At 36.0% G+C, this 23,291-nt stretch overlaps 1 protein-coding gene and 1 long non-coding RNA gene across 3 annotated transcripts in view; both read right to left on the bottom strand.

Annotated features, from left to right (window-relative positions):
* The window catches only part of TFB1M (transcription factor B1, mitochondrial), a 207,489-nt gene that overhangs the window by 171,792 nt on the left and 12,406 nt on the right, over window positions 1-23,291 (bottom strand). The window lies entirely within an intron of this gene.
* On the bottom strand, window positions 7,482-8,054 carry LOC128656809 (uncharacterized). Its single transcript, XR_008402063.1, has 3 exons — window positions 7,832-8,054; window positions 7,660-7,731; window positions 7,482-7,588 (listed from the first exon to the last, which is right to left on the bottom strand). It is a non-coding gene; the product is annotated as an uncharacterized LOC128656809 (long non-coding RNA).

Genomic DNA, 23,291 nt, shown 5'->3' with positions numbered 1-23,291 from the left:
TAATCATGCCAGTTCCTCCTCAGGAACAAGTTTTGGGGTTTTATTCAAATCTATTCATTGTACCAAAGAAAGAAAATTTATTCAGACCAGTTCTGGATCTGAAAATTTTGAATTGTTATGTAAGAGTACCAACTTTCAAGATGGTGACTATAAGGACTATTCTGCCTTTTGTTGAGAGAGGACATTATATGTCCACAATAGACTTGCAGGATGCATACCTTCATATTCTGATTCATCCAGAACACTATCAGTTTCTGAGATTCTCTTTTCTAAACAAGCATTACCAATTTGTTGCTCTTCCATTTGGCCTAGCAACAGCTCCAAGAATCTTTTCAAAGGTTCTGGGTGCCCTACTATCTGTAATCAGAGAACAGGGTATTGCAGTGTTTCCTTATTTGGACGATATCTTGGTACTAGCTCAGTCTTTACGTACTGCAGAATCTCACACAAATCAACTAGTGTTGTTTCTTCGGAAACATGGTTGGAGGATCAATTTACCAAAAAGTTTCTTGATTCCTCAGACAAGGGTCACCTTTTTAGGCTTCCAGATAGAGACAGAGTCATGGACACTGAATCTAACAGACAAGAGATGTTTAAAATTGGTTGCAGCCTGCCGGCACCTTCAGTCTCAGTCATTCCCTTCAGTGGCTATGTGCATGGAAGTTTTAGGTCTCATGACTGCAGCATCGGACGCAATCCCCTTTGCTCGTTTTCACATGAGACCTCTACAGCTTTGTATGCTGAATCAATGGTGCAGGGATTATACAAAGATATCACAATTAATATCCTTGAATCCCAATGTACGACACTCTCTGACATGGTGGATAGATCACCATCGTTTAGTTCAAGGGGCTTCTTTTGTTCAGCCAACCTGGACTGTGATCACAACAGATGCGAGTCTTTCAGGTTGGGGAGCTGTTTGGGGATCTCTGACAGCACAAGGGGTTTGGAAATCTCAAGAGGCGAGATTACCAATAAATATTTTAGAACTCCGTGCAATTCTCAGAGCTCTTCAGTTTTGGCCTCTGCTAAAGAGAGAACCATTAATTTGTTTTCAGACAGACAATATCACAACAGTGGCTTATGTCAATCATTAGGGTGGGACTTACAGTCCCCAAGCTATGAAAGAAGTATCTTGGATACTTGTTTGGGCGGAATTCAGCTCCTGTCTAATCTCTGCGGTGCATATCACAGGTGTAGACAATTGGGAGACGGATTATCTCCGTCGCCAGACTTTACATCCAGGGGAGTGGTCTCTCCTTTTAGATGTGTTTTCTCAGATTGTTCAGATGTGGGGTCTTCCAGAGATAGATCTGATGGCCTCTCATCTAAACAAGAAACTTCCCAGATACCTGTCCAGGTCCAGGGATGTTCAGGCGGAAGCAGTGGATGCGCTGACACTTCCTTGGTGTTATCATGCTGCTTAAATTTTCCTGCCTCTAGTTCTCCTTCCAAGAGTGATCTCCAAAATCATCATGGAACAATAATTTGTGTTGCTGGTGGCTCCAGCATGGCCACACAGGTTTTGGTATGCGGATCTGTTTTGGATGTCCAGTTGCCCGCCTTGGCCACTTCCGTTACGGCCAGACCTACTATCTCAAGGTCCGTTTTTCCATCAGGATCTCAAATCATTAAATTTGAAGGTATGGAAATTGAACGCTTAGTACTAAGTCATAGAGGTTTCTCTGACTCAGTGATTAATACTATGTTAGAAGCTCGTAAATCTGTCTCTAGAAAGATTTATTATAGAGTTTGGAAGACTTACATTTCATGGTGTTCTTCTCATAAATTCTCCTGGCATTCTTTTAGAATTCCTAGAATTTTACAGTTTCTTCAGGATGGTTTGGATAAGGGTTTGTCTGCTAGTTCCTTGAAAGGACAAATCTCCGCTCTTTCTGTTTTATTTCACAGAAAGATTGCTATACTTCCTGATATACACTGTTTTGTACAGGCTTTAGTTTGTATTAAGCCTGTTATTAAATACATTTCTCCTCCTTGGAGTCTTAATTTGGTTCTGAAGGCTTTACAGGCTCCTCCTTTTGAATCTATGCATTCTTTGGACATTAAACTACTTTCTTGGAAAGTGTTGTTCCTTTTGGCCATCTCTTCTGCTAGAAGAGTTTCTGAGTTATCTGCTCTTTCTTGCAAGTCTCCTTTTCTGATTTTTCATCAGGATAAGGCAGTTTTGCGGACTTCTTTTCAATTTTTACCTAAGGTTGTGAATTCTAACAACATTAGTAGAGAAATTGTTTTCCCTTCTTTGTGTCCTAATCCTAAGAATTCTTTGGAAAGATACTTACATTCTTTGGATGTGGTAAGAGCTTTGAAATATTATGTGGAAGCTACTAAAGATTTCAGGAAGACTTCCAGTCTATTTGTTTTATTTTCTGGTCTTAGGAAAGGTCAGAAGGCTTCTGCTATTTCCTTGGCTTCTTGGTTAAAACTTTTGATTCATCAAGCTTATTTGGAGTCGGGTCAGGCCCCGCCTCAGAGGATTACAGCTCATTCTACTAGATCAGTCTCCACTTCGTGGGCTTTTAAGAATGAAGCTTCAGTTGATCAGATCTGCAAAGCGGCAACTTGGTCCTCTTTGCATACACTTACTAAATTCTACCGTTTCGATGTATTTGCTTCTTCGGAAGCAGTTTTTGGTAGAAAAGTTCTTCAGGCAGCTGTTTCAGTTTGATTCTTCTGCTTTTGATTTAAGTTTTTTTCTTTCAAAAATGAAAATAAATTAATTTTTTTGGGTTGTGGATTAATTTTTTCAGCGGAATATGGCCGTTTTTATTTTATTCCCTCCCTCTCTAGTGACTCTTGAGTGGAGATCCACATCTTGGGTATTGATATCCCATATGTCACTAGCTCATGGACTCTTGCCAATTACATGAAAGAAAACATAATTTATGTAAGAACTTACCTAATAAATTCATTTCTTTCATATTGGCAAGAGTTCATGAGGCCCACCCTTTTTATGGTGGTTATGTTTTTTTGTATAAAGCACAATTATTTCCAAATTTCCTTTGTTGATGCTTTCTACTCCTTTCTTTATCACCCCACTGCTTGGCTATTCGTTAAACTGAATTGTGGGTGTGGTGAGGGGTGTATTTATAGGCATTTTGAGGTTTGGGAAACTTTGCCCCTCCTGGTAGGATTGTATATCCCATATGTCACTAGCTCATGGACTCTTGCCAATATGAAAGAAATGAATTTATCAGGTAAGTTCTTACATAAATTATGTTTTTATCCAATCAGGTTTTTCATGCTGCCTTAAATAGGTAAGGTGTTTTAGTTACAGCTATGATTACGACCTAAGGGTCAAAACATGTCAGCAGCAGTTTGTTGCAAGTGTGTGCAGTATTTGTGACCCATGGATGTTGTGGGTTTTTTTACCCTTGAAACGAATAAATATGAAGTTTTTTTAACATCATCTGCCTACCGTTCTTCATTGACATATATATATATATATATATACATATATATATATATATATATATATATATATACATATATATACACACACACCGATATATATATATATATATATATATATATATATATATAAGAAAGATTGCACTCACAGGACTTTTTTCCTTTGAGTGCAATCTTCCTTTCAAATATTGCACCCAAGCAGGTAACTATTGGTGGGTCAGGCTGCAGAGTGGTTATATATATATATATATATATATATATATATATATATATATATATATATATATATATATATATATATATATATATATATATATATATATATATACACACACACACACACACACAGAAGTGCTCTCACAGGAACGAACAACTAGCTCAATACCATTGTTAGCCTATTCTATGGCGATTTACCACCTGGGTGCATCTTTTTAGCCTAGTTATGCTTTTCACAGAGTAGAACTTTCCTGTAGTATATGTATGAACAAGGAACACAAAACCCCCAGACGATCATTTCGGCCATCATTGGGCCTCGTCAGTGAGGTGTAGCCATATTCCTCTAAGCACACTGAGCAAGGAGTCCACGTTTGGTTGCCCCTTTTTCCCATAGGGAGACTAAATACACACAGAGAGAAGTGCACTCACAGGAACGAACAACTGGCTCAATACCATTGTTAGCCTGTTCTCTGGCGATTTACCACCTGGATGCAGCCTTCTGCCGATGACTTATCAATGTAACACTGCCAAGACATGTTTACACTGCAGTTTCTATTCTGCTTTAGCCTGGTTGTGTTGGCCGGGTGTCTGCCATTTTTATGACTACATGTCTCTCATGATTGGCTGGTTACACTGATTCATTCATGATTCAGAAAGAACATACAATTTTAAACAACTTTCTTTCTCTTGTTATCCTTTGCTGAAGGAACAGCATTGCACTACTGGCAGCTAGCTAAAAAACATCTAGTTAGTCAATCACAAGAGAGAAATGTATTCAGGCACTAATCATTGGCTAGCTCACACTAGGGTAGGATATGTGCATATTCATTTTCAACAACTGATACCAAGAGAACAAAAGCACATTTGAAAATAGAAGTGATTTTAAAAGTGTCTTAAAATTGCAGGCTCTGTCTGATCTTGCAAATTTTATTTTGACTTTCTTATCCCATTAAGGGCTCGATTTATCAAAAACTTTGTTATAGTTCTCCTTTCAGTTCTCCTCCCAGTTCTCCGCATCTCGCCATCGGATCGGCGCACATGTGTGCTGTCATTTATCATTAAAATCGGTTGTATTTTTACGTTACTTTGCAAAGTCGAGATGTGGCGTGATATTGATAAATATCTCTCCATTAGTCGTACTTTAGCACCATATTTATTGTTAAAAGTGAGCCTAATTATAGAGCATAATAACAAATAAATGATAGCTTTATACAGGTAGCCCTCAGTTTACGCCGGGGTTAGGTTCCAGAAGGAATGGTTGTAAATCGAAACCGTTGTAAACTGAAACCCAGTTTATAATGTAAGTCAATGGGAAGTGAGGGAGATAGGTTCCAGGCCGCTCTCAAAATTGACATAAGTAACACCTAATACATTATTTTTAAAGCTTTTAAATGAAGACTTTAAATGCTAAACAGCATTATAAACCTAATAAAATAATAACACAACACAGAAAATATAATTAAACTAAGTTAGATGAACAAAAAATTTGCTAAACGGCATTATAAACCTAATAAAATAATCACACAACACAGACTTCACTTGCATTTTTCTGCAGTTCTTTCTATGCATTCCAATCTGGACTAATTTATAGACAGGAAGAGCTTGTTCCTTTGATATCTGCTCGATAGCTCAGGTCTGGTTAAACTGATTAATTTCAGCTTGCTTGGCTTTGCTGCAACACATGCTGAAAGCTCCACCTATTGGCTATTTTAATAAATGCACTGCTTCTCAATGCATTTCAATAGCAGTCACATGACTGGAAAAAAAGGTTGTTATTCTGAAACAGTGTAAATTGAACCGTTGTAAAACGAGGGCCATCTGTATTTGTATATAAATATTAGATTTAAACATTGTATTAAAGCTTATTTATATGTGTATGTACATCCATATTTTTATTTATTTATTTTTTAATTATAGTTTAATATAAATAATAGTTATCATTGTGAAAGTATAATGATGTTAAAGGCATAAGATGTTTGACTGCAGTTAAACAAGCTGTATTATTGAACAAACGTGTTTTATTAACCTTTTGTCTGTCACTTATTTAGGTAATACATTACCATGATGCAAAAACTTTACAGTTTTGTATAACATGTGCAATGTATTTCAAAGATATACCCAAACTATAATATTTCCATTACATCATCTCTTCTAGAACTACATGTTAACAGTTTTATGTTGTCAAATTAATTTAGAAAAAATTATTTTATAATATGAACAAAACACACAGACAACAAAATGTTATTAATTTCTCAAAAATAAATGTATTTAAAACAAAAAAAAATGTTATTTTCATATTTAAAAATATTCATTCATTATTTATTTAAAACATTTTTTTATTACAACGATTCATATTTTTCTCTGAGTTTTTAGACAGTATAGTATGTCCTGATCAAATTATCTTCTGCTTCCAGAAGGGTATCCAAAACTTCTTTTTTGTTGATCAATATTTCTTGATCTTCAGGAACTGTTAAAAGAGAGAAATTTAAAACATTAGTTTGAGAACATGAAATTCTTTTTCAAACTTTCATTATGTCTGTATTCACCTCACATTTTAATTATAACTAAATGTTTACCTAATAATTGTTTAAAGTTTATGCTACTAGGTTCCTAGACAATGGATTAATCACTTGAAGGAAGGTACTTCTCAGAGGTCTATACTAAAATGTATCAATTCCTAGGTGTAACGCTCGTGGGATACTCCTCTATTAGACCAAACTCGGCCAGTAGTCTTGTTATCCCCTCGTTGAGCCGGAATGATAGGGAATATCCCAGAGCAGAGAAAGTTAGTGAGATGAGGAAGGCGGCACTCACCACAGGCAGGACAGTCCCCAGCGGCAACAGCAGAGCAGTCCAAGGATGAACCACTAGAATGGTCAGGCAGACAGGGTCTGGCAACAGCAAAGCAGTCCAAGGATAAAGCACTAGAATGGTCAGGCAGGCAGGGTTTGGCAACAGTAAAGCAGTCCAAGGGCACACCACTAGAATGGTAAGGCAGGCAGGGTTTGGCAACAGTAGAGCAGTTCAGCAGTTTAAGGGTTAAGGCAGGTAGAGTAGTCAGACAGGCAGGTTCAGAACAGTAATTAATCCAGCAGATCAAGGGTAAAGGCAGGTAGAGTAGTCAGGCAGGCAGGTTCAGTAACGATATTAGGCACAAGAAAGAATGATCTGTCACACCCAGGAGCACACAAAGTTACACCTATACTTGCGCAGTGACAGATCGTTCTACAAACATTTAAATAGGCGCAGACTCGCCCAACGGAGCTCCGACCAGCATCCGGAGCGTGCAGCGATGACGTCAGTGCCACATGCATCCGGAGCCGACACTGCCCCTGACAACAAGCAGGGAAGGAGACGCCGTGCTCCTAGCAACGGCTTGAGCGGCGCTCCGTGACACTAGGTTGTTATTTCCTGCATGTCATCTTGATAATATTGTGTCCACGCACGTGCATTTCATGTGAGCCATCTGTTCCCGATGTATTTCAATACCATTGTAGCCTTTTCCAGAGTATTGCATAGAGCCAACAATTATATTAATGCAATATAATTCAATAACTCACCCCAATCATAGCATTGCGTAGAAATAGAGGCATTGGATTGCTGCTCTTCAGCTTCTTCAATGTTTATATCTCCTTCTTCAAGAATAGCTGTAAGACATTAACCAATAATTTCACTATTGACTTATCTAATTTGAGTAATGCTGATTTCAATCAATATCCCTGTAAGAATATTCTTAACTAAAATGTGAATATAAGGCAATAAATAAAAATGAATTAAGATCATGCGTGACATACACCCAACATAATTTAATACCTACGTATATTTTCTTGTGGTTGGTCACTATTAGATATCGAATCTTCTATCACATTATTATTTGGTGCTTCCTCATCAGGTATTTCATTGCTGGCTGTTTCGATATGTAGATGATCTTCTTCAATCATGTCTATAAATACGATTATAGTCATTAACTCTAATAAAAATAATGTTAGAAATATAAATGTGAATAAAATCTACCTCCATTATCAGTATCATCATCAATAATGGGCATTGGCCTTCTGCAACGTGGTCGTCTGAGAATTTATTTTCCTTTTAAGATAATTTAAAAAAATATTAAATTTACTATAAATGATATGTTCTGAAAAAAATACTTACACAATTTCTGGAAAAATAACAGCTCTATTCTTACCTGCTGGAATAATACCCTCAGAGTCCATAAACACAGTGGGTACTGGGTCGGAATCTGCTTCTGGAGTGCATGGATTGTTGGTTATTGGGCACAGATAACGTGGCGCTCTTCGGTTTTTGACTGTAAAATGAAAGAAATTGTACATTTATATTTCGATTTTTTAAATAAATAGTATACTACAATGCAACTCAAATTTGATGTTTCTAAATTCACAATATCTTAGAGTAACTAACAGATTCTTAATCCTGTTTCACAATCTTCAATCACACACCAATAGATACAAAAACAAAACATGTATTCTAACTAAAGTTAAACATTCTAGAAAGAAACATATTATATAAGTAACAGAACACAGACACATTATAATTGCGTTAAATCTACTGATACACTACTCTAATGAAATATGTTCATAGATGTATATAGACATACATTATTTATGATGCTCATATTGTAATTTTTTTAACTAGACATAACGGTAAAACTTTACAGTCAATAATTGAAATTCAACATATATATTATTAAACTTCGAATTGTAAACTTTGTATAATACTTACATTTCCTGAGATAGGTTCGTATAAGAGCCCTTAATTTGGATTGTCTCCCAATTAGATCATTATATCTCTTTAGGCATTGTTTTAGAGTTCTGTTATTACATTTACACGCACAGGTATATCACAGGGTTAATGAAAGCCTGTTACAAGACAAACGTCTAACTCGTCGCACCATCTCACATAAAATTGGATTACGTCTGTCTTGATCCAAGGTGAAAATCCCCTTCCTTTTTTTTGTAAAATCTTTTTCCATTGTATACGTAATAAGTAATTCTCCAATGGAAAAAGTCTTTGAACGTTTCAGCTTTATCAATCTCTCAGTCTAACCAAAACACTCCACCCAATAACGGAACAAATTTGCTATCTAATTGCACAATAGAGAAACATATGTATACCCACATAAAAACCAAATATACAGTCAATATTATTTATTCAATAAGTAACAAATTTAATTTTTTTTTTTTATTTCTTTTAAAACAAACATTAAAATCTTTACATTTATTTTCATCTAAATATAAATTAAAGATACTTTTTACAAAATGTGCAATATCGTGGACTATATTTTGACAGTAGATACATTGTTTTATGAGTTTTACTTGCTTTTTTTTTTAATTTTACATAATAACTTTTGATAACTAAATATAAATGTTAACGTTCATTGATATATTGACATTCATTCCAGTTATAATAATTAAAAAATAAAAAGTATTAGAACAATAATAAGCAAGTAAAATTTTATTATCCAATCAGATTGGAGATAGTCATTTTATTTCAAATTTTTCGTTTTATCTATTCATATAGTTTATTATGCCCTATTTCTAGAATGAATCTTGTGATTGTTAGAATCGTTCATAACGTTATTTTAACTTTGAACAAAGAGTATACAATTTTTTGCGCCATTTATATAACCAATATTGCGATGGCTACCAGACTATCTGGAAAGACCAAAAGTGGCAGAAGTGTGATGTTTACACATCGTAAAAACTGTATATTGGTTGAAGCTATCATAGAACATTATGATGATATCATTGGATATAAAGCAAGATCTATTAACCCTCAAAGAAAGAAGGCAATTTGGGAACAAATTAGTCATGCTGTGTCCGGGGAGGGTAGTTTTCCTAAAGGCGTAAGGGCCTGTCTGAAGAGGGTGACAGATATTCGTAAAAATATTAAGAAAAAAGTGTGCAAGGAAAAACAGTCATCAAAAGGAACAGGTGGAGGCCCTGCATATAGGGCAGAACTTCTGGATTATGAACAGAATGGGTGATGCTGTCGTAGTGGGCCTTGATGTTCCATCGGATACTATGGATTTTAGAGGCAAATATATAATTTAATATTGTTATGAAGTTTGTTTATGTGTATTATTTTAGTTTATGTTAGTCAATTTTTCTTTGATTTGTATGTATATTATAGAACATGAACAGGCGTTAGAACCAGAATTAGAACATGCCCAGGAGGACCTACCTTTCGAGTCCGAACCGACTTCACAGGAGCCACAACCTTCCACATAACGTGATATATCATGCAGAGAATAAACTGTTAGTAAGTATATAATGATTCAAATTAATATTGCAGTCAAATGTATATAATAATTCTATAATGGAAACCAATGGTCCATGTATTGTCTTGTATTTTTAAATGTATCATACACATCAATACCTATTTGTTAATCTAAATCAGGGGTATCGAACTCAAAAGTATCTAGGGGGCCACAGGTAAAGTTTTCTTCTCCAATTGGGGGCCGCTTGAACTGAGTAAGTGTTCATAAACTGTATATACTAGGAAATGTAAGTGATATTTATACATGTAGTAGTGAATATTGGGAGTTGTGGCCCACAGTAAACATACAGTTGTATATTTAATATAAATTTCGTTTTCTATATAGAGACTTACATGTAAAAATTATTTCAATGATTTCCAAACGATTTTCTACTCCAGTTCTAGTGGTATGTCTTCTTATAATATCTTGTGGGATATAAACATATTCAGGGACATCCTCCAGTCACACCTCCTCTAGATTTCCTTGAGAAATAGCAATATTGTGCATTATGCATGACACAAGAATTATATCGCTACATTCCTCAGGGGAATATTGGAGATCACCACCAGAACGGTCCAAAACTCTGAATCTCATTTTTAGAACCCCAAATGTTCGCTCAATTGCACTCCTTGTTGACCTATGAGACTCAAACTTTATTTCAGAGCATGTATGAGGAATTGGTACAGGTGTCAAGAGCCAGTGCCTACGGGGATGCCGCAGTCACCTACGACAAAACAATGAAATTCAATGTTTTAAATTATCTGTCTAAAATGTATACAAATGAACAATACAATACAATGAATCATATATATAAAACTCTATAGGTAAAAAATGATGGCTCAAAAAATAAATGTAAATGTAATAATTCTATATATTGATAGAAATCTAAAGGTTGATATTTTATAGAAGAAAATTTTGAATGAATAAAATAATTTATGGCCTTTTTAAATACGGGGGGGGGGGGGTCTGTAACTACAGATTAAAAGAGTTAACTAAAAGGTTCAACAATGACAATTTAAAAAAAAAAGGTTAATAATCTTTAAAATTTCATATTCACCTAATAGCCAACTGTGTGGCATGTCTCCACGTTCAAATGCTGTAAATAATGCAGACTGCTTTAAGATGTGGAAATCGTGGCATGACCTTGGAATTCCAGATCTTACTGCCCAATATCGAAGGTTGGCATCACACACTGCCTACACATTAAGAGAGTGGAAGTGTTTTCTGTTTCTATATTGCTCCTCCCTGGACGTAGGTGGTCTAAGTGCAATGTATGTGCAATCTATTGCACCAAGAACATTTGGAACACCTGCAACTTGATAAAAACCAGCCTTAACTTGGTGCCATTCATGGACATTCCTTGGTATATAGATGAACTCATTGAGATGCTTTAGAATAGCTTTTAAAACTGTTGTCAAATGTCGTCAAAATGAAGGCTGGCTCAAGCCTACCACAGCACTGGACACAGTCTGAAATTAACCTGTAGCCAGGAAATGCAAAACTGCCAATAATTTTAGCATTCCAGGGATTGCCCTTGTTCTTCTGGTCTGTAGCTCAAGATCATTCTGGATAAGAGCATAGAGATTGTGTATGCTCTCCCTATTAATACAAAATCTTTCTTTTATCTCGTAATCTGATAATGACTGTAGTCCACAATGGGGTAGAAACACTCTGGGAACTCTTTGGCGTCTACGCAAGGGCAAAATTGGTTCATCTGGACGACTTTCACGGCCCCTTGCTAGAGAAAAAACAGACAAAATCAGGGAATAATCCATCTTGGGGGGCCAAAAAAATGGAGTAAATTGAATGATCTCCTGTGTGTTTAGGGAGAACATTAGTGGTCGTATTAGTAGAAGAAGTTTAGATTCTCCACCAGCGCAAAATAATGATAAATATATATTTTGGAGAGAAGTGGTTCATATTGTTGAAAATACGACCGGAAAAGGGCATTTTAATGCTTTATTTGGCGCAAATGTGCGCCTAGGCGATAGACAGTGATGGGCGAGAATTTAGCAGTCATATTTGCTCTTTTTTAGGCGTATTTTGGAATGATAAATAGGAGAGAAATTACGACAGCGTGATTTTAGGCGCAAATGTAGGAGAATATGTTTGATAAATCGAGCCCTAAGTTGTATTTTTGTTTCTTGGTCACATGTTTTTCCCCCCCAGCAAACCATGCACTTTTATTAGATACATTTAGCTTGAAGTTATACATCGAAATGGCAACCAGCCAGAATAATAATAATAATAATAATAAAGTCACCTTTAGAATTATTTTTATTAAAAAAACAGTTTTTTTATTTTTCAATCAGTAATTTAACATAAAGTATCACCTCTATATAAAAAACATTTCAGATCCAATGTCTATGTTTTCAATAAAAATTAGAAAGTAAATTTTAGGAGATACACTTCTCTAATTCTATACCACTTTTTTATTGTTTGTAAATATTATAATATATTCATTCATTCTGTCTCCCAAACTGTATAACAGTTGTTACTGTAAGGTTAGATTACATATCATATTCAAATATTTTTGCGTTAAGACATATACTTACCACTCTCATGACCAGAAAAATAGCATATATAGCTGCTTTGAGGGCCAGAAAGATAGTATTCAAATATAAGTGGCTTTATTTTATACAAAAAAGGTGGCATATTTGATAACTGGAAAATATACAGTAGACTGTACTTTCAAAAATACCAATAGCCACTAGAGGTCATTATAGAGCTAATTTTAAAAGTATGGTTTGATACAGAAATAGTTGCATAGTTTAGGCATTAGTTCATATATCTATGTTCTAGAATGCTGTCTATTGTAATGTATATACTATGAGATGTAAACAAATGTAATTATATTGCTTTACTTACATGCAAAGAGTTGGCAACACATTAACCAACTGGTAAAGGATACATTTCATAATATTTGTACATCATAAAAAACACAATAAGATCAAATCTAAAATAAATGTATGAACCATAAAAACAACCGATTTTGGTGGAGCTAGCTGTGAGTCTGAGCGATAGCACGAAAATATAGCTCTCCACAGATTATAAGTTTTAGTACCCGTGCGATCGCTTCAGAATATCCAAGTTTTCAGCTGATTATAGATACCACAACAAGAAGCCAGACAGCAAAGGCTATTAGCAAGAGGAGGTCCGCGATCGGCAAATCTGAGCCTTTTTCCCTCCACAGCGTTTGTTACTACACGCAGAAGGAGAGCAGCCATCTTCTGGCCCACATGGCGCTTTGAATAAGCAGTGCAGTCATTGAGAGTGGGAGTCGAGGTGAACTCTGACAGCCTAGAGGCACATTGACACTACCTGAAAGAAGACCAAAAGGGTTAGCAGTTTCATGGGGTGATACTGAGCCGCAATACCCAATCTGCCACAGTTATTAGCATTGGGAAACCGAAAGCAGAGCGCCTGCTCCTTAACAAGCTGAGATATTGGTGACTTATTGTCACAACTTTGCCTGATTGCATTGCCACAACCCAAGCCCAAGCTGCTGAATAATAGCGCAAAGGATCCGTTACAACTCTACATTGGAAATGGAGATTTATATAGCTGTGCAAAATATTTTGAAGAAGCAGGAGCTAAAGATGGCTGCCAGATGCGATTGTCTCCAAGCTCTTATGGAATCTGGGTTTGCAGAGAAAGCCGCTCCTGAAACTTCACTACACGAGGAAGCTGACACTGTGAAGCTGCCACGGCATAATTGAGTAATTGTCGAGCGGTCCCATACAATGAAGGTCTTTGTTTCTCCGCTACTAGACCAATTCATATTTCTGGAGCACCAGAGCCTGTCTGAGGGACTGCTTGGACAGTTGGACATGTTAGATCATAGTGGGACACTGGAAATTTCACAAGGCTCAAGACTGAAGACAGAGACACCTTGGGTCGGTCTCATAGACCCTATCCCATCTCCCAATATACCAAATGCCACCGGATTGAGTGCTTTCCTTACCCGAGATTGTTTAGTAGTGGTGATACTGTCGGATGATCCGAGTTCTCGGAATCAGCAGATGGACACTGCAAGGTTGTTCCAGCTATACGATGTTGACTATTGTGAACACAAATCGCTTGTCCCTTTGCTCAACCATAGATCTAACCCATAGATCTAACATAGGGTAAAAATGCTCCCATTGATGTCACTTACCATTGAGCACTATAATCACATAATTTAATGACGGCCTCGCAGCCTGAAATACTTGCTTTGTGACTCATAGAAGTGGTCTGTTTTTCAGTCATTTCCTTGTTGCATATACAAACCCTATTTTTCTGTTTGTTATTTTGGGGTTCCACAATTTTTCTCATCACGGAACAATCATTTACAGACTTGTTTCTGGGACTTTATTACAACAAAACAAGTTAACTTTATTTTACACTAGAGGACTTGAGAGGTTGAGTAGGGCAGGGGTAGACACCTGCCTGGATATATTATGCAATTCTGGAATTTCTGCTTATACATTTTACTAGATATGTTTTACTTATAGCTGTCTTAGTTGCTGCTATCCGATAGACCAGCAGAGTACCTGTTTTAATATATATCTTTTACTAAGTATTACATACTGTGTGTCATAGATGGAGTTTGGCAGGTACATTAACAGTGTTTTGTTTCTATATGAATAACACTCTCTAGTATATTACGCAGCTGTTCTTCTGCTGTCAGCGGCCAGGACAGCGAATCTTTATTAACACTTGCTAACGAGAGCAGAGTTATAGATATATGTTATGTTTTTCCCACCTGCTTATTTATAAATATTGGGGGCTCTAAATGAAAGAGGAGTTTGGGGGGGGGGGTGACATAGACTGGGATGTTTAACCCCTGTAGATATTATATTGACTCCTGCCTCTGCAGAACTTACCAGTACCCCTTCTGGCTGATGCCTCCTTAGCCATTAAAATATCTCACACATGTTGAATGGAAACAAACATACATATAGATCTGTCAAGCAATTCCAGGCTGCCGTACATCCCAGATGGGTCCCAACTGACACTCCTTTAGGTAATTAATTGTGCCATAGTCATATTGAAGCTTAGTTTGGGAGTCCTCCCTGTTTAGAATATTTGTTTTAGAACTCTATCTGTGCAGAAAATAGACATAAAATGACTTGTTTATTTCTGTCTTTTTGGTTATCTGTAAAAAAACACTGCTTGCCCTGCTTAAACACCCAACAGATATGAGCACATTGGTTCTAATCTATAGCCACTCGTCCTGTTTAGGCGAATAATAGATACAACTATATTAGGTTTTCCTGTATGCGTTTCCTATATAGTGAGAGTATTTGTTTACTTAATGTAGTTAGTTATAATTTTAACCCTGGCCTTACTTGTGCTGCTCATAGGCAATAATTCCTTTCAATATTTCTAGAGGCCCTGAAGTGGCCTGTGTAATCGAAAATAGTCCCATTTATGAGTGTACTGTTTGGTATAGCAATTTTTCAAAATGTTTTTTTTGTTCTGTGACACTTGCTGTAAGTATAAGCTAATACTATACCCCTCAATAGATCTATAAAAGTTTTCAATGTGGATTGTTTGAAGCTTTATGTGTGCTATTTGGACTATGTAATCTGAATATTCTAATTTATGAGTGTGATATTTACTATAGCAATATATATAATAACATCAACATCCTTGGATAAATAAGTTATTTTGTGTAATAAATATCGAGGCCCATGAGTGGCCTAGACATCTCCTATTCTGTATCCCTGTTTGTTATTATGTTTATTTTATTAGAAAATGGGAGAAGCTTCCTTGGTCCAAAAATATCTTTAGAGAGTATGGCATTTACTACAGCAACAAGCTATTCCCCTGCTAAGTACCCCCTCCACATCTGGAACTATTGCGGATAGGGGTATCTAAAACCCTTCCGCAATTCCAGGCAGAGTTAGGTAGTCTCTGCCCTATCCTAAGTGCTAACTATATAAAAAATGAAATTAGGTTCTATATTTTAGATGGGATCTAAAATTGGTCCCCTATTTATCAGTGGCCTTCCATAAGTTTTAGGAATGTGAAGGGTCCAACAGTGGCCCTCGTTCTCAGCCAGAAGGCATTTCATGCTGTACTGTAAGATGTAAAAATCATTCAATGTGATCGTTAGCGTTGTCTGCAACAGGATGTGGTGCCCAGCGCCTCTCATTGTATGCAACTGTGAACTTATGTATCAGTGTCTCACACTAACTTTTTTTTTCTTTCTGTACTGCTTGGTAATCCTTAATAAAAATTATTAAAAAACCCCCCACTGATTTTTACACCCACAACCTCTAACATGTATTTGCTTACAGAAACCAAGAATTGCAAGCAAGAATACAAATAAAAACACACACACAAAAAAAAGCCTTTTGGTATTACCAGCTGATTGTGATTACTATGACAATCCCACAACAGCAAAGGACAAGGAAAAAAAAATAAAAAAACTCTTTCAAATGAGATGTCTATTTATACTTTTCTATTTATATTATTGAACAGCTGTTAAGAGGCCAATAAAAAGCAACAATAGCTCAAATGCTGTATTGCTTTGGCAAGAATATGATAGCTATAGAGATACAGAACCAATTACTAGAAACTACTGGACCATAGGCTATTGAGTATGATATTTAAAGGCATAGTTTACCCCAGATCCCCCCTTTAATTTGTTCCCAATAATCCATTTGACCTGCTGGAGTGTATTAAATTGTTTAGAAGTAGCTCATTTACCCTTATTTTGGCATTTGAAATCTGATTTAGCCTGTGGTATCCCCACCTATACTGAAAGTGTCTGGTCTTAAGTCCAGGCTATTGACAAGCAATGTAAACACAGCCAGCACTCCTGGTGGGGTGTAGAAGAGATAACTAATAAAATGATAATTCTCCATTGTTCTCTCTAAGTACTGGGCTTTGGTTTACAAACAGATATAAGACAAGGAAGCATGTGTGTGTGTACACAAAGTAATAACAAAATGATATTTGATATATCTGCAAGCTCCACCCATTTCAATAGGTTATGGTTTCAAAGCACAAAACCAGCAATTTCATATACACAAATAAACCTGAAAATGCAATTTTACAGTATAACGTCCCTTTAAATACACATGTCTGCAGAATCTCAGCGTATTGACAGTACATTCCTTTATAGTATTGTTGTTTTATGTACTTAGCCCTGCTGCCTACTGTACCTGCAGGTCACACCTATAGTACCTGCTAGCTATAGCTGCCTTTTTGACATCTTTATGGAGCATAAGACCAAAAGCAATGTTTACATAAAAGCAAGAGGCCTCAATGTAATTTTAATTTTGTGTATCATATTGTAAGTTGTCCTGGCTTTTGCATTTTTGAGTGAGCAATATACTTAATTTTTTTAAATTATTGAAAAAGAAAAAAGAAAGAGGAGAAGAAATAAAAAGGAAAAACATGCTAACCTAATAAATGTATTTCTTTCGTCATGGTGAGAGTCTACAAATTATCACATGTGGGATTAAAGTCCAGTCAACTAAGAGGGGGCAAACTAACAGAGTTTTGAATCCCTCCCAATTTCCCATAACTCCTCAGATATATACAGGGAGTGCAGAATTATTAGGCAAATGAGTATTTTGACCACATCATCCTCTTTATGCATGTTGTCTTACTCCAAGCTGTATAGGCTCGAAAGCCTACTACCAATTAAGCATATTAGGTGATGTGCATCTCTGTAATGAGAAGGGGTGTGGTCTAATGACATCAACACCCTATATCAGGTGTGCATAATTATTAGGCAACTTCCTTTCCTTTGGCAAAATGGGTCAAAAGAAGGACTTGACAGGCTCAGAAAAGTCAAAAATAGTGAGATATCTTGCAGAGGGATGCAGCACTCTTAAAATTGCAAAGCTTCTGAAGCGTGATCATCGAACAATCAAGCATTTCATTCAAAATAGTCAACAGGGTCGCAAGAAGCGTGTGGAAAAACCAAGGCGCAAAATAACTGCCCATGAACTGAGAAAAGTCAAGCGTGCAGCTGCCAAGATGCCACTTGCCACCAGTTTGGCCATATTTCAGAGCTGCAACATCACTGGAGTGCCCAAAAGCACAAGGTGTGCAATACTCAGAGACATGGCCAAGGTAAGAAAGGCTGAAAGACGACCACCACTGAACAAGACACACAAGCTGAAACGTCAAGACTGGGCCAAGAAATATCTCAAGACTGATTTTTCTAAGGTTTTATGGACTGATGAAATGAGAGTGAGTCTTGATGGGCCAGATGGATGGGCCCGTGGCTGGATTGGTAAAGGGCAGAGAGCTCCAGTCCGACTCAGACGCCAGCAAGGTGGAGGTGGAGTACTGGTTTGGGCTGGTATCATCAAAGATGAGCTTGTGGGGCCTTTTCGGGTTGAGGATGGAGTCAAGCTCAACTCCCAGTCCTACTGCCAGTTTCTGGAAGACACCTTCTTCAAGTAGTGGTACAGGAAGAAGTCTGCATCCTTCAAGAAAAACATGATTTTCATGCAGGACAATGCTCCGTCACACGCGTCCAAGTACTCCACAGCGTGGCTGGCAAGAAAGGGTATAAAAGAAGAAAATCTAATGACATGGCCTCCTTGTTCACCTGATCTGAACCCCATTGAGAACCTGTGGTCCATCATCAAATGTGAGATTTACAAGGAGGGAAAACAGTACACCTCTCTGAACAGTGTCTGGGAGGCTGTGGTTGCTGCTGCACGCAATGTTGATGGTGAACAGATCAAAACACTGACAGAATCCATGGATGGCAGGCTTTTGAGTGTCCTTGCAAAGAAAGGTGGCTATATTGGTCACTGATTTGTTTTGTTTTGTTTTTGAATGTCAGAAATGTATATTTGTGAATGTTGAGATGTTATATTGGTTTCACTGGTAAAAATAAATAATTGAAATGGGTATATATTTGTTTTTTGTTAAGTTGCCTAATAATTAGGCACAGTAATAGTCACCTGCACACACAGATATCCCCCTAAAATAGCTAAAACTAAAAACAAACTAAAAACTACTTCCAAAAATATTCAGCTTTGATATTAATGAGTTTTTTGGGTTCATTGAGAACATGGTTGTTGTTCAATAATAAAATTAATCCTCAAAAATACAACTTGCCTAATAATTCTGCACTCCCTGTATATGACCAAGAAAAATTTAAAAAGTTAGAAAGATAAAGTAGAGTAAGTGAAGTGCTAACTGGCACTGCCGCCAACAGTATAGAAAACAAGGGTGGGTCTCGTGGACTTTCACCATCACAAAATAAATGAATCGGGTAAACAAACATTTTGTTTTCTTTCATAAGATGGCGAGAGTCCACTAGCCATCACATGTGGGATTTCATACCCAAGTTGTGAAGTCCTCAAGACCACCATGAATAGGCTGGGAAAAGAACAGTAAAGACACTAAACATTCTCGGATTCCTTTTTGTTTGTTTGAGATACATGCAAAGGACTTTTTTTGGTACACGTCTTTTTGGGACTTTTCATGGACACTGGTACACACAAGTATAGTGAATTACATGATTTTTGTATATCTGTTTTGATGTTATGTAATTGACTGTATATGGAAGCTTTAAAAGCAGACCTTTTACATCAACACATTTAAACGTATATTTAATGCAGTTCACTGTTCCACTAACCAGAGAACAGTTGAATGTTTTTGCACTCACTTGCATTTTTTGCAATATACACTTATTATTGGTGTTGACATTAGCATATATCACAACACACATTGTCTATCACTTGTTTAGTAGACATATATTCACATGCAATAGGCGCATCTAACATCTACTAGTAATTTTGTAAAGACACTAAACAAGCACATCTTTGTTTTGTGGATCTCAAGATTTCACACACTGGGTGGCTTGTGATTTATGAAAAAGACCATGAGGTCTATGTCTTGCATACCCTCACTGGTTGATATGTAGTGAATGTAGTCCAGCGCTAGATTAGCACGGGTAGAGTATTTAGTTAAATTCTATAATTTGAATATATTGTATTTTGTGATTGGATAAATGTTTAATGTATGTACTGCAATGTTGTTATTATATATTTATTGTAGGTAATCCTAAGTATTTATCAACATTTAGTTAATAAAAAGATATAAACAGGTATATACAACTGATATATATAAACTTGTTGTCTAATGTGAGCTTCTTATCTATATATAAAAAACTAATAAAACATTTGTATAATTAGACAGAAATTTAATAACTTGTTAAAAGCATACATAAAATAAAAAGGGACGTCTCCCTTATAACATCGATTTCATCAGAGAAAACAATTGAATAACTGTAGTATATATTTCCGCTATTTGATAATCAGGTACCTGTTATATAGTGTAACAAATGATAATGTCCAGAAATTGGATTAAAAAAACTTAAAGATCCAAACGAGATGACCTCCCCGCTATTGTGGCAGGTGTGTGTTACCGGTCCGTTAGTGAGAGACTGGTATTTAAAAATATGTCATGTGACTTTTCCTACGTCACACTTGTGATCGTAGCTGTTTCAATATAGTTGTAATGTAACCAGTGATCCTTGATATTCTGTCAAGTACTTATTATGTTGCAATTTTTTTAACTTTAATCTGTATGTGTATCAGAAGGTGTATTCCCCTATTCCGTGTGTAATTAGGGAGTCTTGGGGGAGATTGCAACTTAGGCTGGTCTCTTGGCACACCTGATTTCTCTTTTAGTGTGATCTTTGCGGTCACATTCAGTGACTTGGATGTTAAACTTTGCGGTCACGTGCAGTGACTATAATGCAATCCTCGCAGTGTGGACTTGGCGGTCACTTGTAGTGGTGGGAATTGAACTTGTGACCTTTAGGGTTAGAGAGGGAGATCTTAACCATTAGGCTATGTGTATCTCACTTTCTGTGTTAGCATAGTGGACTTGGCGGTCACTTGTAGTGACTGTAATGAGGTCTTTGCGGTCACGGAGGTGACTAGTGGTGGGGTCTTTGCGGTCACAAGTGGTGACTAGGAGTAGAATCTTTAGCGGACATCAGTGATGTTATACAGCAAGGTCTTTGCAGTCACAGATTGTGACTTGCATGTATTAACTTGCGGTTGTATCTTTGCGGTCACAGATTGTGACTTAAAAGTGGTCTTTGCGGTCACTAACAGTGGTGACTTAGAGGAAATCTTTGCGGTCACTAGTAGTGACTAACAGAATGATCTGTATCGTTGGAGATCAAAGTAAAACTTGGCAATCTCTCTGTGCAACTTAGTAGAGCCGATTAGAAACAAATGCAGGTTGTAACAACGTCCAGCTGCAATGTTGCAGGAGGTAATCAGCAAAGGAAGTCTTGTAGTAGTTGTCTTTCCTTTCTTGGCAATTATAACAGCAATCAAAATAAAAACATAAAGTGCAGAGTGACAACAGTGTCAAGGTCAACGCGTTTCGCCCTTAGGCTTTATCAAGACATGTTTGTCTGTGTCACCTGAGTGTATATATAGGGCTTAACTGGTTTGGATAAATTATGTAATTTAATTAAAGGTGGAAAGTATAGATATATGGAAATTCAATATAAAGGTGGCATTATATAGTTGTGTGTGTCTACAATAAACTTATTGTTCTTCATTTGTTTTTGTTCTTTGTGTTGTAATAAATGAAAGAGAATGAATAGATCCTAGAAAGGTTCTTGTAAGAATGGAATAAACATTATTTAGAGAGTTCTAAATATATCTATATAATGTATAATGTATGTATTTGTATTGATTTTGATGTGCTTATAGTTGCTTGAATATTGAGCATATGTTAATTTTTAAATATATAAAACAAATAGAAATTATAAGTAAAGATTTTTTTAAAATAAAAAAGTTATGACTTGGTGAGTAATTTAAAAAAAAATAAAAAAAAAAAAAAATTAAAACTGTTTTCGGTATTCCCTTTTGTGATTGAACTCACGCCCTTTTGGTAATTGAGCAGAGGGTATTATCCACTAAACCACATCTACCTCAACATTGTATATAGTGAAATACATGTATTAGTGAAAGTATATGTATATACACACACATATATGTTTATATACATTTATATTTACAATATGGTTTTTTTTTGTATAAATGAAGACCATAGAGAAAGAAGTGATGATATTCATAAGAGACTAAAATCTATATAGATAGTTTTTAGTGGTAGTAAAGGATGTTTAGTAACATTTACCTGAACCAACAAAGGAATGTGGTGGGAATTGAACTCGTGACCTTTAGGGTTAGAGAGGGAGAGATCTTAACCATTAGGCTATGTGTATCTCACTTTCTGTGTTAGCATAGAATGGAGGTATTTATATATATTAGTATGATGTAAAATTATTATAAGAAAGGGGAAATATCTAGCTCTTAATTTAAGCCAGTTGGAAATAGTGTGTCCATATTGTAGATCATTTTTGCTTCTAACTTCAATAATTGATTTCCCCCTCTCCAATTAAGTTTTATCTTGGCTAGACCCCAGAATTTAAAATGTTTGAGATTGTTATTGTGAATGTCCCTAAAATGAGAATAGAGGTGTGTGTCAAGAGTGCCTCTATCAATGCATGACAGATGTTCCCTAATTCTATCGCGGAGGGTTCTTGTCGTTTCACCTATATAGTACTTTTTACATGAACATTCAATTATGTATATAATTCCTTTGTCTTGACATCTGATTGTTTCATCAATTCTGTATTTAAAGTTATTCACTTCTATTTCTTTTAGTTTGCTACTATATTTACAGGATCGGCATCCAAAGCATGGAAAGAAGCCTTTTATTTTATTTCCTTCTAAGTTTATATCTTGATTTCTTGTTTTTAGTGGTTTCAATTCACTTGGCGCTAGTTTATTTTTTAAATTTTTTGCTCTTCTGTATATGATTTTTGGAAATTGTGTTACTTTATCCCCTATTATGGGATCCGTCTGTACTATGTGCCAGTGTTTTTTTAAGTATTTTGTTTATTAATTTGTTATTGCAGTTGTAATCCGTAATAAATGACACATTTACCTCATTCTTTGTATCACCATGGCCCCTACTTTGTTTATTTCTATAAGATAGTAGATCTTTGCGGTCTATTTTATCTACCTCTTCCCTTGCTTGGTGTATTATTTTATCCTCATACCCTCTTTCTTTAAATTTATTTTCTAAGATTGTTATTTGTCTTTCATAGTCTAATTGTTTTGAACAATTCCTTTTAATACGCAGATATTGACCTTTGGGTATGTTATTTTTCCACCTTTCTAGGTGGCAGCTTTTGTAGTGTATGAAATTATTAGCGTCTACTTCTTTGAAGTGGGTAGACGTATTTAATTGGTTATCAATAATTTCTATATCTAGATCTATGAAGACAATTTTTTGTTTACTGAAAGTATATGTAAAGTTAATATTCATATCATTATTGTTCATGTCATTGATTAACATTTCTAATTCTGACAGT

This window comes from Bombina bombina, chromosome 4 (assembly GCF_027579735.1).
Source record: "Bombina bombina isolate aBomBom1 chromosome 4, aBomBom1.pri, whole genome shotgun sequence".
Lineage (NCBI taxonomy): Eukaryota > Metazoa > Chordata > Amphibia > Anura > Bombinatoridae > Bombina > Bombina bombina.
This window is presented reverse-complemented; position numbering and strand designations above follow the sequence as displayed.